The sequence below is a fragment of the Corvus hawaiiensis genome, chromosome 7 (genome assembly GCF_020740725.1).
Source record: "Corvus hawaiiensis isolate bCorHaw1 chromosome 7, bCorHaw1.pri.cur, whole genome shotgun sequence".
Taxonomy (NCBI): domain Eukaryota; kingdom Metazoa; phylum Chordata; class Aves; order Passeriformes; family Corvidae; genus Corvus; species Corvus hawaiiensis.
In genome coordinates this window covers 37,676,535-37,690,146 of record NC_063219.1, presented here as the reverse complement: position 1 = coordinate 37,690,146, position 13,612 = coordinate 37,676,535, and the positions used below count along the sequence as shown (strand labels likewise).

Below are 13,612 nucleotides of genomic sequence, written 5' to 3'. Positions count from 1 at the left end.
TAGAGTCCATTTGAGATGGGCGCAGAAATTTAGTTCAGGTAATTATCCTTTCTTTTCAAGTGAATTAAGAAACCAGGAATTCCTGCTTATCTGACAGAAGTGTAGATTTCCCTCCTTAATGCTTGTCACCTGCAAGACAAGTCACACAGGTAAATCTCAAACTGTGCCTTTGTGCCCCATCTAAAGTGGATTTTGGATGTCTCTGCGGAGTAATGCTCCAAGGACGTTATAGTTCAGAGAAAATGGTAATGTCTGTGTATAAAATGTGAATTACTTTAATAGGCTTTGGCAGCACAAGTCTCAACAAGACGATCCACCCCTGCTAATCTAGAGCGTACAGTTTTTCTCTCTCTTCTTTTTTTTTCTTTTTTTCAAAAAAAAAAAAAGAGAAGTCTGAATATAATTTCTCTAAGCTGCAATTTCTAATGCTAACGTTTTACCTTCATTAGGGAGGGGAAGAAAGCTTCTAAGCCACTCTGTTGAGCTCTTGGAGAATGTCTTACCTTGAAATTCTGATTTAGAGATAGGCACAATCCATCTGCTTTGCATACCTTTGCCCTTTAAACCAGTATTTGTGACATAAAGAAGGACACAGCTTGCAGAGTAGCTGGTAAGTCTCCTATCCATGATTTTCTGGGTTGTTGTTCTGTTTGGTTTTTTTTTTTTTGCATGTATATGCAAAGTCAGATTTGTTTCCTTTCCTCCTTTAGGCAAGACAGCTTCTGTATCCTCAAAAAAACTATCTTTGTGTGGAATCACTGGTGTGGTGGTGGTGATGTTGCTTATAACAGCACTAAATATGGAAGATTTATCCTGTTTTGTGTTTTAGGTTCCATTTATCCATTTTATGTGTCTTTATTTAAGACAAACTGCCTAAAGGTTGTCTGTTTTATTGAAAAAATGAGAGAGTAGGGATGGCTGCACCTCAAATGGTTCACAAATCCTGCTTTTGCTGACTTCGGTGTTTGTTTCGTGGGGTTTTGTTGTCGTTTCCTTATGATTTGCTTTTTACTTTGCAGTGCTTTGATTAAGATTATACAGTGATTTTGTGGTATGTGGTAGTGAACACAGAATCCACTCTTCATTCCTTGAATGCCCCTTGCTCCCTGTGGCCCATGGGGTTCCTACATGAGCAGATCACAGGATCCTGCAGAAGATGTCCTGGCTCCCATCCTGAACTGGGGTGCAAATCTTTATGCAGCTGTAAGCCAGCCAAGACCATAAAAAATTTCATAGTCCTGCCTTTTAAAGAATTACTTCTTGTGACTTGTAATATGGTGAAATTGGGAGGAGGGGGGCAGAAAAGCTGCATTTGAGGGGTTTTCCTTATATATGCATTTCAAACAGAGGGATCTTTTTTAAAAAGGAAATTACAGGTATCACTCATTTTACAGCTCTTCCACAGCTCAAATTAAAGCTTGAGCAGCTATGTATTTATCAATTAGCATTATTTCTCTATCCCTGTCTGACTCTCTCTATTGTTGTAACTCCATCAAATAGTCATTTGCTTTTTTTATGGTAATAATCCCTTCAAATTCACTCCTTTCATCTGGATCCCTGTATGTTATTTGTTGTTCTGCTAAATCCCTATTACAGAGGCCTAGGAGTTCCAACGGCCTGACGAATAATTAGAAATGTTTTATCCCTAAGCTTCAAAAGGGTGCTAGAAATAATTATAAGCAAACATTTTATGTAGCATTCCGTATCAATCCTACCCCAGCTTTATGTTGTTTGTGCTTCAGATAGGAGGGAAAGAGGGAGATCCTGGTTTCCACAGCCTAAAGGGGACACACGTTGACGTTGCTGGAGCTTTTGGCTTCTCTCTCCCCTCTTCTCCTGGTGGTAGGATGCTCAGTACATCCCAGGCACCTCGTGGCACCTCTGATTTTATAGGAGTGTGGTTAATTACTGGCCAAACAAAAGGAACTTTGTTATTTTATCAGCAAATTCCCCCTACTCTCTTAGCAGCAACATGACCTACAGACCTGCACTGTGTGTAAATAACGCTGCATCAAACTGGACAAGAAAGCTCAAGTTTTGCAAAGTGAAAGTTGATTATTTAGTCCAGACTAGATGTGTCAGTGCAGCCTTATTCCCTAGCAAATTCTGGGAGCTGTAGCAGCTCTAGCTGTCCTTCAGCAGACCAGACTCACGCCACAAAGTTTTTTACACAGAAGGCAAGGAGAGAGAGCTGCATCTCGAAAGCCTACAAAACTAATTGGAACACACCCAATGTCATTACATTTGACAGCATTTTGAGAAATACCCAATCACTTTGTCATCAATTTTCAATTTTGTCAAGAGAAAGTAGCTTTTCATTGGCAAACAACCTGCTGTCCCCACAGTATTTGTGAAAGTGTCCTGGCAGAGAGTAGTGTCATCTCCAAGAACATTTTTCAGGCTTACTTTCTCTATAAAACTTTTATTGAGGAGTTTTTTTAAAAATCCTTGAAAATTGTGTTAAGATGAAGGGTTTTTCATCCTGAAGATACCAAACCCAGTTATGGCCCAGTATAACAAAGGACATAAATACATGATTAACTTTAAACTTGTCAACAGTCCTTCTAGGTTTCCGAGTTTTGGTGATGAGAAATTTTATCTGTTCACTTCAAAGATACTGCGAAAGTTTAATGTTGAAAAAGAATGAATTGACATTAAAAAAGGGAGAAAAGAATTTGTATTTATCAATCAATATGATGAGGATTCATGTGTGAAAAGCAAAGAACAATGTGCTCAAGGGTAGCATAGTGATACCTTTCTACCAATCCGCTGCTCCTTTTGTTTCTTTCCCTCTGAGGGAAATTCATTCATCCTTGCTCTTACTTTTCCAGAACAAAAGACAGTCTGATTCAGGGCCTGATTTGCTGGAGATCCATATTTTTGGCCATTTCCTCACCTGAATGTTGTGAAGCCGTGGTATGAAGAAGTATGTGAGAAGGAAACCCAGATTGGTTAGATGTGGTTTTCAGTGTTTGCAACACACGGATGCTGTAAGAACCTAGGAAGCATTTTGACTGGCACAGCAGAGAAGAGGATGGAGTTTACCAAAAAGCATTTATCTCAGCAGGTGGACTCTCCCTAACCCAGGGACAGCACTACAGTGTACCTCTGAGGGCAGGCTCGTGAGGGAATTCCGCACAGGCAACCAACCCTTCCTTTGATGGGCCCTCTGGCAACCCTAACAGCCACTGGGAGATCTGAAAATCTGTGGCTGCCCCATCCCTGGAAGTGTCCAAGGCCAGGCTGGATGGGGTTTGGAGCCACCTGGTCTAGCAGAAGGTGTCCCTGCCCATGGCAGGAGCTGGAACGAGATGGTCCTTAAGGTCCCTTCCAATATTGCCTCTTTGCTCATGGTGGGAAATTGTGACACTTCCTGGAGGTCTCTTCCTCACCTCTGGAGGTAAAATTCAGACTAAAGTTGCATGAATTATCTGAAACCCTGTCTTCCACTGCACAGGCAACAGGGAAATGGTGTGGGCTTCTGAATAAGCTCTGTAAGAACCCAATGGCTCGTTAAGATCACAGATTGTAGAATCTACAATTTTTCAATTTGGAGTCAACTCCCCTCTGACTTCGCCCCTCTAAAAAATAACTTTAAAAAAAAATATTGTTTGGAAACATTGCAAACCCCCCAAACTATATTTTATGTGCATTGAGAAGCTTATTTGCTTTTTTTATTAATATGCAAATCAAGCATGCTCCCAACTTTCATCACTGCTTAAATACTGTACAAGCATCGTAAATAACCTGCCTATTCAAGTTTTATCTTGTCCACTTTACATTGCACTGCTCTTGTACAGGAAATGGATTGTATTTAATATTGATGGCTCTGTATGTGTCATTTAATCGTCCCTATTGATTGGATTTCATCAGAGTGGGGGCTTGGACAGAAGCTTTGATTATACTGTAAGGAGTCTTTGCAGTTTTCTGTTACTCAACACCATATCAATGCACCTTCTGGTGTGATATCACTTTCACGATCAATACCTGGAAAGAAAATAAAAAAGAGGCCTCCAGGAAAGGAAAGGGAAAAAAAACCCTGAATCAGCCTCTAATTCCCTTTCTGCACATAGATTAAACCTCTGCAACTCAAAGACCATTTATTGTGTGGTTTAACATAAGAAACGGGGGGAAAGAAAAAACCTGAAAGAGTCTCCGTGGGTTGTTTGTTTAATTTCTACATCATTTTTTATTTATAGGCGTCAACTGTTCCTTTCAGTGTCCCTGGCTGATGTTTGATGGTGTGTAATTTTTAACAGTTACATGTCATGTCTCAGTTAACTGTTTCTCTTGATCTGATAATAGTGCTATAAACGTATTATTTGGTCAAACAGATGCATAGGGGACATTTTGCTTTTCAATATGCTTTCTGCTGCGAATGGAATGTCTTAGAGCTTTCAAAGACCATCCTTAAATTGACACTGTCCCACGGTGGCTCGACCTCATCCTCACTCCAGAGCCACACTGGTTTGTGCTCCTCCATCCCAGCCTCCCAACACCAACCATAAGAGCCAGGCAGCAGGAAACAATCATTCCCTGAGGAATATTAACACACAGCAGATGGGTATTTCATAGTGCTGGTGAGAGGGTTTCCCCATCTGGGCATCCTCAGTTGAAATGCAGGCGCTGACGTGCTCGTAAATCCAGCTCCTGGGTGGATGACAGAAAACATCGTTCCGAGTTGTATCAGAGTAGGGAGAACATACATAGCTCCTCCAAAGTTGTTTGTACTCTGATTCTCCTCATTCATTGTCCTGAGATGAAAGGGAGTTTATGGGCTTATTTATGAGCTTCTCATCTTTTCCAGGCTGGTGACCCTCTAACTGAGATACAACCAATATTTAAGAATATTGATAATGTTTGTAGCTTATTTTTAAAGGAAAGTGGATTTAAAATTTTTTTTGGAGTAGTGAGGGTGTCACCAGTAAAGTCTCCATGGACATGGATGCATGGTGCTCTGGGAGAACGGGAAAATACAAGTTGAGCCTTGACATAGAGAATGGTGCAAAGGAAAATTGAGTTAGTCTTGGTCTAGATTGCAGTGACAATTTAAAACTTCTGACACAGACCTTGACTAAGTTTTCTTGGTCCTTCCAGATGAGTGACCAACGGTTTCTTAGGAGTAACTGTTTTCTTAAAATGTATGTCCCTGGAGAGATAAGTGCATTTCTGTTGACACAGGGCTAACCTGACCCTCTGATTTTGCATAGAAGTAGTTGTTCTTAGGCTCCTTAAAACAGAATGAAGGGATTTGTGTTCAACAGGAAGAATTGTGACAAACACGAAAAATACGTGCCCTGTGCGCATAACATTCATCAGAGAGGGCTACAAAGCCAGGTGTGGCTGTTTCTGCTGACAAACACCCCCAAATCTGCCCAGCAAAGACACAGGCACAGAAACCCGTTGGGGACTGACCAGACAGTCCACGTTTCTTTGCTCCATCAGACGCATCTCTGAGAGATGTTTTTGAGTTTTATAAGCAAGAAAAGGCAGAAACTGTCAGAGACAAATTGTGTTTCCTTACGCGGAGTGACGCCGAAGGTCTTGGGCTGGTGGCACTCTCCCGTGTGCCACAGGAGAGCAAGCAGCGTGTCAGTGGGACAATGTGAGTCTCAGTGTGGAGGAGAGAACTAGAGAAGGCTGCCTAAAGTGACAGGTATTTACCCAAAAGGCTACAGACGGATGCAAGCATCTGAGCTGCTAGACTTGAAGGATCCTCAGTCTAAAAAACAAAAGTATGGTGTTAGGAAAGTGCAGTGCCTGAACAGATGTAACTTACTCATAAAAAGAAGTGCCTGTAGGCTTCCTAGCAAAGCCAGAAGTGGCTTCTAGCCCTGAAAAGACCTCCACTGTGGCAACTGGGATTTTCAAGTGTCTTTTCTCTGCCTCTCTGTTGTTGCATTTCTCTACTTGAATAGTTGCATTAACATTTTTCTGTCAAAACTTGTAGAGAAGCAGCAGTTTTAATGTAGATATTGCCAAACATTAATGGAACCCTGATTTTCCTGATTATATTTGGCTATTTGCAAGAGAAAACGGATTTGAAGAGTTCCCAAACAGGGAATGGGATTGTATCGTGTTTGTTCTGGGGAGTCCCATCACTGAATTTTGACAGTGAACTTTCTTGGGAACAAACCCAAATAACTTATTAAAAGTAGACTAATGAATATCTGGTCCAATGATGAGGAAAACAAATACTTTATTCAGCCGTTCTTCACCTGGAATTATCATGATTCCTCCTACCCAGACTTCTAGGGAAAAGAAAGAATGAATTTTGGAGTCCTTTATCAAGTGTTTATATGGGCTCAGAGGGGCCCCACAACTCTCCAGAACAAACCATTATGGTTTCTCTGATATCAAGGACCAAGGATTAGGTAAATGTAGCCTAGTGGAGCCAGAATGTGCTGTGGTGAAAGTTGTGCACAAACCTGGATGGATTTAGAGCTCTCCCAAAGAAGTTCAGAGGATAAATCACCACATTTCATGACATGCAAGTTCAATGCAAAAATATCTGAGGGTGAAAACGCTCCCTTATTTCTTTAGAGACCTGTGGAGAGTATCCACCTAATATGGATAAATTCAGCTGTCAAGATCTTTCATAGTGATGTCATAATGCTGATGAGACAGACCTTCCTTGTCACGTGTCATGTGCCCTCCAAATACGTGCTTGATCACCTTCATTCTTAAGAAAACACATAAAATGGCAAAATGAAAACTAAATGTCTCATTATGAAAATGGAACAAATAAAAACACATTCCTGAATTAGAGCTGTATTCATTTAAATGTGGTCTTAATATTGGAAGATTCCTGATAAAATAACAGTTGCATCATGAATACTCAAATAACTTTGGGTCAGTAGGTAATAATTATATGCTTTATGGTGTTCAGTGCATTGGATTCTTCTTTAAGTTAATTTCTCAAGGTTAATTTAATTGTAATGTCAGTTAGAGAGACTGGATCAGCCCATTCGAAAATAACTATTAACCCACTAGACTGTTGCATCTCGTTGGGCACGGTGCTTGCCAGGAGAGAGCCATGACCATCAAGGACAATGCCCAGCATAAGGAAAGTGGAAACTGACTTATCAGAAACAATTAATTTGGCAGTTTTAGACAGCAACTTCAGAACTTTATTTAATACTGCTTGGAAGTAGTAGAAATCACTGAAATCTTTACTGAAAGAAGAGCTTTGAGTTGCACATTCTTGTGTCTTCTGTTGGATCATCTGTCTACTGCTGGACATCTTTTGGCCACTGCAGCTGATGCACATTCTCATGCTGGATTCTGCATATTCCTCTCCTGTGGGGCTATCGAGACCACAAACCCCTACGGTAATTACCAGATGGAGATGATGCTCGGTCAGAACCAACCTGTGCCACATTCGAGTTGGTGACCTAAAGGTGAAAAGCTTTGATTCCCATTAATAACACCTTGAGCCTCTCTGACCTCCAGGCTGTGATTAAAAGCCCATTAAATTCCCTCAGTAGCTTTGGCTCATATTGTTTGCGTTTTGCATTATTATTGTGTATTGTTTGATAATCTAATTGTATTATTTGATTAATTTAAGGCACGAGCATTTTTCTGTTCCACGTTCAAGAATTCAGCGTGTTGAGGGCTCCCTTCACCTAGGAAATCTCTTTTTGTTTTGCTTTGTATTTCTCAGCGGGTGAGCAAACTGCTTTCCTTTGTCTCATTGCTCAGAATAACAAATGTCAAAGCTTGGAACCTGGTAATTTGGCAATTTTAGACAATCGCCTCATAACCACGTTTCAGTACACCTTTGAAGCGGTGGAAGTTCAAAGGCTCCGCAAAGACGAGCCTTGCTTTCCCTGTTGCTATGAGTCATTTGAAGTAATTGGTCCTGTCTGATGTATGTTTTGAACTGAGGAAGTAGCGCTTTATTACCACAATCAGATACAGGTTTTTAGCCAAGGAAGTGGAGTTTTCCTCACAGATGTAGATGTCTGCTTGATAAGGCAGAAAACAGACAGATGTGCCTCTGCACTGGGGAAGAGGTGTGGAGAAGGAGCAAACACAAGAGCTGAGAAAATTCCATGAAGCTACATGAGAGGGGATTTGGAAGCCTTCCCAGTAAGAAAATTTCTCAAAAGCAAGGAAACTCGCCTTTTAGAGAGAAAAATACTTAAAGTTTTATATATCAAACAAATACGCCTATCATCGGGTTTTCAAGTGCTTAGACTGGAGAAAAAAATCAGATTAAAGATTCTGAAGGTATTTTAAACAATGTCGCCTAATTTTAGGCTCGCCATTGGGAGTCTGCTGTTCCATTTCCCATAAACATATGCTAACTGTTCTAAAAGTTGGGGGGGTTTAAAATTTGATATTATAAGGTATCATTGCATGTTAAGGTGGCTTTTGGAATAATACAATGTAAGATTAAAGCCCAGAATTTATGTTCGCTCTTATCAGTGACTAACGCCTGACGTACTGTGAGGAAGTACCTCTCTCTTGTAAATATTTTACTAAAATTAGAAAGAGAAAAGTCCTGCCAGAACCACATCTATGCTTTTGGACGTGCATAAGAGCATCCCACAGAGCTGAAGGGATTCTCTGCTCCCTGACGGAGAAGTGTTGAGTTGTGACCCCAGCCTGGGGCTCGCCAGCTCCTGGAGGCAGAAACCTTGTGCTCAGATGTGCTGAGCTCAGTCCGTCCATGTGTGCCACAGATAGGGGTGGGAGGGCAGTTTCTGGCACTAGGAGGGCTTTCCTTTCTCAGTCCCCTTCTGAGTTGCTCCCACTGGCTGTGGTGGATCTGCATCGTGCCATATCCAGCGGACTCTTCGGTGCTGGTCTCCTCATGAGACAATGACAGTGCTGATGGGGGGTGTGCACATTATTCATTACTGAGAAGGACCATTTTTTCTCCAGGCAGAGAAATCTTGAGGAGGAATCTCTGCTCCCAGTGCTGCATTGCAGAGGCCAGGGAAAACTCTGGATGTACAGTAAAAAACAGTAAAAACTCTGAATGGTACCGGGGAATATCCATTTCAGTTTGTGAGTGGTGTCCAGAGCACATTAAGGAAAGAAGGACTCATATTTCAAAGGCAAGGGAGACCTTGGATATGCTGCTGTGTGCTTTTGAGTGGAAAGCCAGTACAGCAAGAGTGGTAGACTCAGGTGTTTTGTAGCACCTTTTTTTTTCTCTTGCAGGTGGTGACAGAGTACAGAAGTGGCTCGGGTCCAGCCAGTTTCAATTGATCAGCTCTTTTTTATCAGTTTTACGATATCGCATTTACTTAATATCACATGGAACAAAGCAAATGTCTGCTGGGAAAGGCTGGGCTGCTGTTCAGCTGACAAATGAGCTGCCCAACGTGCTGTATCTCCTCTGTGCCCCTGTGTATTTACCTGCACCTCCACCTCAGCCATCATTTTTCTCTTTGCCATCTGAGCTCCGGTTGCTTTGGCCGAGTGTCACCTTCACAAATCAAAGGGTTGCATGTGCAAACTTTCCTGGAGAGAGAGGTAAGGTGTTCTGCAGCAGGAAAAAGAACATGTGAGCACAGATTTGGAAGGAGAACTCAAGACCTGGGCTATCCTTCATGTCCATTGAAGTCAGTGCAGGTCATCTTTTTACTCTTTAAGAGCTTTGGCCGGTGCTCTGGGTTTAGTTTTCATCTGGGTGAGTGTAACAAGCTCTTAGCTCAGCTTGAATTTTGCCCACACAAATATTCATATATAAATATTTGAAGATCTTTCCTTCTTTAAATTAATTTTCAGTTTTGTACTAGATCAATGGTAAGGGAACAAAATGATCATAGCAGAGATTGTGGAGAGATGGGCACTGATAGCTTTGATGATGTCTCCAGTGTTTTTTGACTGTTGAAAACATCACATTTCCATTTAATCTAATGAAATGGGGTCTGATCTCATCCCCCATTTGTGCCCATCACAAAGCTGTCACACATTTTGATACAATAAATATTCTTATGATCAGTGAAATTGCCAAACCAAATTATGGTGATGGTAGGTTAACCCAGTCTCCTGCCCTCTGTGAGAGTTGCTGCCACACACAAGCACAAAAACCTTCTTGCTCTGCAGCAACAGGGACTTCTCCTTCTTTCTATTCTTTATGTATTGTAAAGATAATTAATACTTATTGATATGCATGTATTTTATTCATTTTTTTACCTTTTTAAATTTATTTTTTAATTTTTAAGTTTTAAGTTTTTAAGGTTCAGTAATGTTTTGGGTTTGTTTTTTTTTTTTTCCACAGAAATGGGTAATTCCATTTTTTATCTAGGAGAGCACATGAACACGGTTAAAGGGGCAGAAGTGCAGCAGTTTGGCAGAGCCATTCCAGAAGCTGCAGTTACAGTTTACCCACATTTCTCCTGGCAGGCTGTGAGCATCCTTTGAAAAAGAAAACCTCACCAATAACTTACGAAGTAAATTGGTGAATCTAAAAAAAACCCCAATGCCAGCAAACTGGAATATTATTAAAACTGGAATTTTACCTTTTCTACAGAATGAACTCAACATCCAGATGTGGGCACAGGATCCACCAGCACTCCTCTAAGCCAGCAGGGATCCTTGTGTTGTAAAGACAGAATCACATTTCAGGCTTGAGTCTATTACACAGCAGCAGTTCCTGTTGAGAGCATCTCCCGGCATCCAGCTCAGTAATTTCAACAGAAAAAAAAGCCTCTGTGGCACTGATTAATGGAAAGGCCTGGATATACTGGTGGATCTGGAAAGCATCTCATAATCTTTGACAGACAAGATGTTTCTTATTCTGAAGGGATTTGATCATTGTTTATGAAATTATGTGAGTGACATAGCATCACTGTTATTTTTATCCTGGCATTACAGCTGGTCTAATAATTTGGGTAATAAAGTTACTTATTTTGGCAATAAATCATCAAATGTATCCAGAGTTCTTATCAACATTTTCATTTATTCATATTCCTTGTCAGAACTCTTATCAATATTTTTCCACATTTGTTTTTCTTTTAGAAATCCTCTGATTTAAACTTCTATTAAACTTGTATTAATGCAAAACAGTTGATTTATTTGAAATGGTGACATCATTTTACTCCAGTCTGTAGAGGTTTACACTTCGCCTAAATTAAAGTGTCCACACTGACTTCAGCAAGAATATGTCCAGTTTATCAAGTGCCTGTCTAAATACATATTTTTTTATTATACACCGAATTTTCATTTCTGTCTCCATATGTACATATAGCTGTGCTTGAACCTGTGTGAGCATACATTTGTATTCCTCATTTTCCCACGTAGTTTCTGACTACTAGTCCTTTCCATTTCCACAGGAGAATCACAGAAGCATTAAGGCTGGGAGAGACACCCCCAAGATCATCAAGTCCATCTTTCTACACACATTTGAGGGAAATATTTACAGTAGTTTCATTAATAAAAATGTTGTTTGAGATAAACATAAAAAGCCAATAAAAATAACTGAAAATTATTACAACTTGTAATAACCTATCTCAAAATTTCTGGAAAATAGAAGGTAGAACAATGTCTCTGATAGTTAGATGGGTGAATAACACATTTTTGCTGGGAAGGGAGAATGCAAACCCATCCTGAAGGAACAAGAGGTGGGATGCAAACACCAGAACTGACTCTACCATAGGTCAAGACCAGCCACCTACTACCAGTAGTAACTCAGGTTTCAAGGAAAGCTGAGGACACTCCTGAAATAATTAAAATTTTTTTCCTGAAATAATTACCAGCACAGGAAAATGAAGACATTCTGTGGATGAACAGACCATTGCAGGCTGAACGGGATTGATTCTATGTGGATGGTTAATAATTTATCATTAAGGAACAAACTGAGAAAGAGTTTATGCTGTCAGTTCATGCAGCGGGGATAAAAGGAGATATTTGTTTAGTCCTGTTTTTGCAACAATAAAATTTGGGTTAATTTACAACAGCAGTTCAATGGAAATGTCTGCTCCATAAAGAGAGGGAAGGCAAAGAGAGAACCATGGAGCAAATATAATTGTCTTGAAAGCTGTGGTTTAACAGAAACAAGCCTGGAAAAGCTTCCTTGAGCCACTGAGTTAAGCCCAGCCCCTCCTTCTCTCACTGTATAAAATTCTCACCAGAGCTCACTCTGAAAGAACTGGATGTAAATATAAATCTTCAGCTGAAATACAGCAGAAGTTCTACAGACCCCAGCATGTTCACATCTGTCACAGCCACTTTGCATTAAGATTTTCAGAAACTTGTGTTACAGCTCAGCCATCAGACTTGATTTTCCTATCACCTTGAACACCTAAAAAGATTTTGGAGGCATATGTATTTTTTTTTTTAAATCATAAAGCAATTTAAGTCCTGTTGGTTGAGCCCTGATCTGGCTCATATTTAAGCGTGTGCTAAACTTCACTCGTATAAACAACCCCAGAATTGACAGCAGGGCTTCAAAATGCCATTTTGTGCCTCTGAATATGGAAAAACGTGGCTGGTTTAAAAATACCCATCAGTCTAACCAGCACAGCACAATGCAAAGTGTGTCAGTCCACTGACAGAGGGGAAAAATAGATGGAGAGCATTGCTTCCAGTGAGCAGGGATGACAATCAGAAGGAATAATGTCATTCCTGGCATTGCTCACGTGCAGGAATATTTGTATTTGCTCTCGGTGGCGATGGCTGTGACTCCCAGCTCATCCTCAGTGCTGCAGCAGCAGGGGACGGAGCTGGAATCCAGGAAACAACTCCCAGTGATACCCACAGGTAAAAATTATGAAAACATATTCAGCAGTTGCAGTTCCTTCAGTCTATCGGCTACATGAAAGGCATTAATAAAAGAAGCCTAAATACATATTTAACCAATTGACCAGAATGGCACTGAAGGAGTTTTAACATATTTTGAAAAATTGCCTAAATACATATTTACCCAATAGACTGGAACAGCTGCTTCGGAGTCTCTCTGGTCTCTTGGGTCTGTAATACGTGTTTTTAAAAACTGCCTGGCTATATATTTACCCAATAGACCAGAACAGCTATTAAGTAAATAATACACATTATATAACTGTCAATGATTTTTTTTTTCCCCCCATCCCTTTTAAAAATAGTAGAATAAAACAAATTTAAAAAGATAAAAATGTGAAGTGTTTATTGAGATTGCGAAAGGTCTGGAATCTGAGGTTGGTGTATGTATGTCACATTGTAGAAGATATCTCAGATCACCAGAGTGCTTTTGTGTGTGTGTTTAAAGTACAGGGCACTGTCAAGTACATCAGAGCCTGGGGTGCTTAATATAGAAGATAGAACAGCAGTTGGGAGTTGGAAAGGTCTGGCAGAAGAGAGGGGAGGGGGAAAAAATGGGAAGATATGAATCATAAATTCCCAGGAAGGATGGGTAAATCAAGCAGTTGATTTTGAGAAAGCCTAAAGATAGTACATGAAACACTGCAAAAAAGAAAAAAAAAAAAAAAAAAAAGAGGAAGAGGGTTGGCATCCTGGCATCTGAGACCTGCGTATCAATACCTCGATGTACTCCACAGAAGGACAAATTGTGCTCTGCCTTCCAAACTTGCCTTGAAAGAAAATCAGTCCTGGTTGTTGAACTATTAAGGATTGACCTTTTCTTAGAATGATAGAGCTACAAAGATAATTTCTCCTTAAA

At 40.4% G+C, this 13,612-nt stretch overlaps 1 long non-coding RNA gene across 1 annotated transcript; it reads left to right on the top strand.

Annotated features, from left to right (window-relative positions):
- The first annotated feature begins 421 nt into the window (after positions 1–421).
- LOC125328258 lies at positions 422–13,031 on the top strand. The gene is made up of 3 exons (XR_007204628.1): positions 422–610; positions 9,172–9,486; positions 10,238–13,031. It is a non-coding gene; the product is annotated as an uncharacterized LOC125328258 (long non-coding RNA).
- Positions 13,032–13,612: the final 581 nt, after the last annotated feature.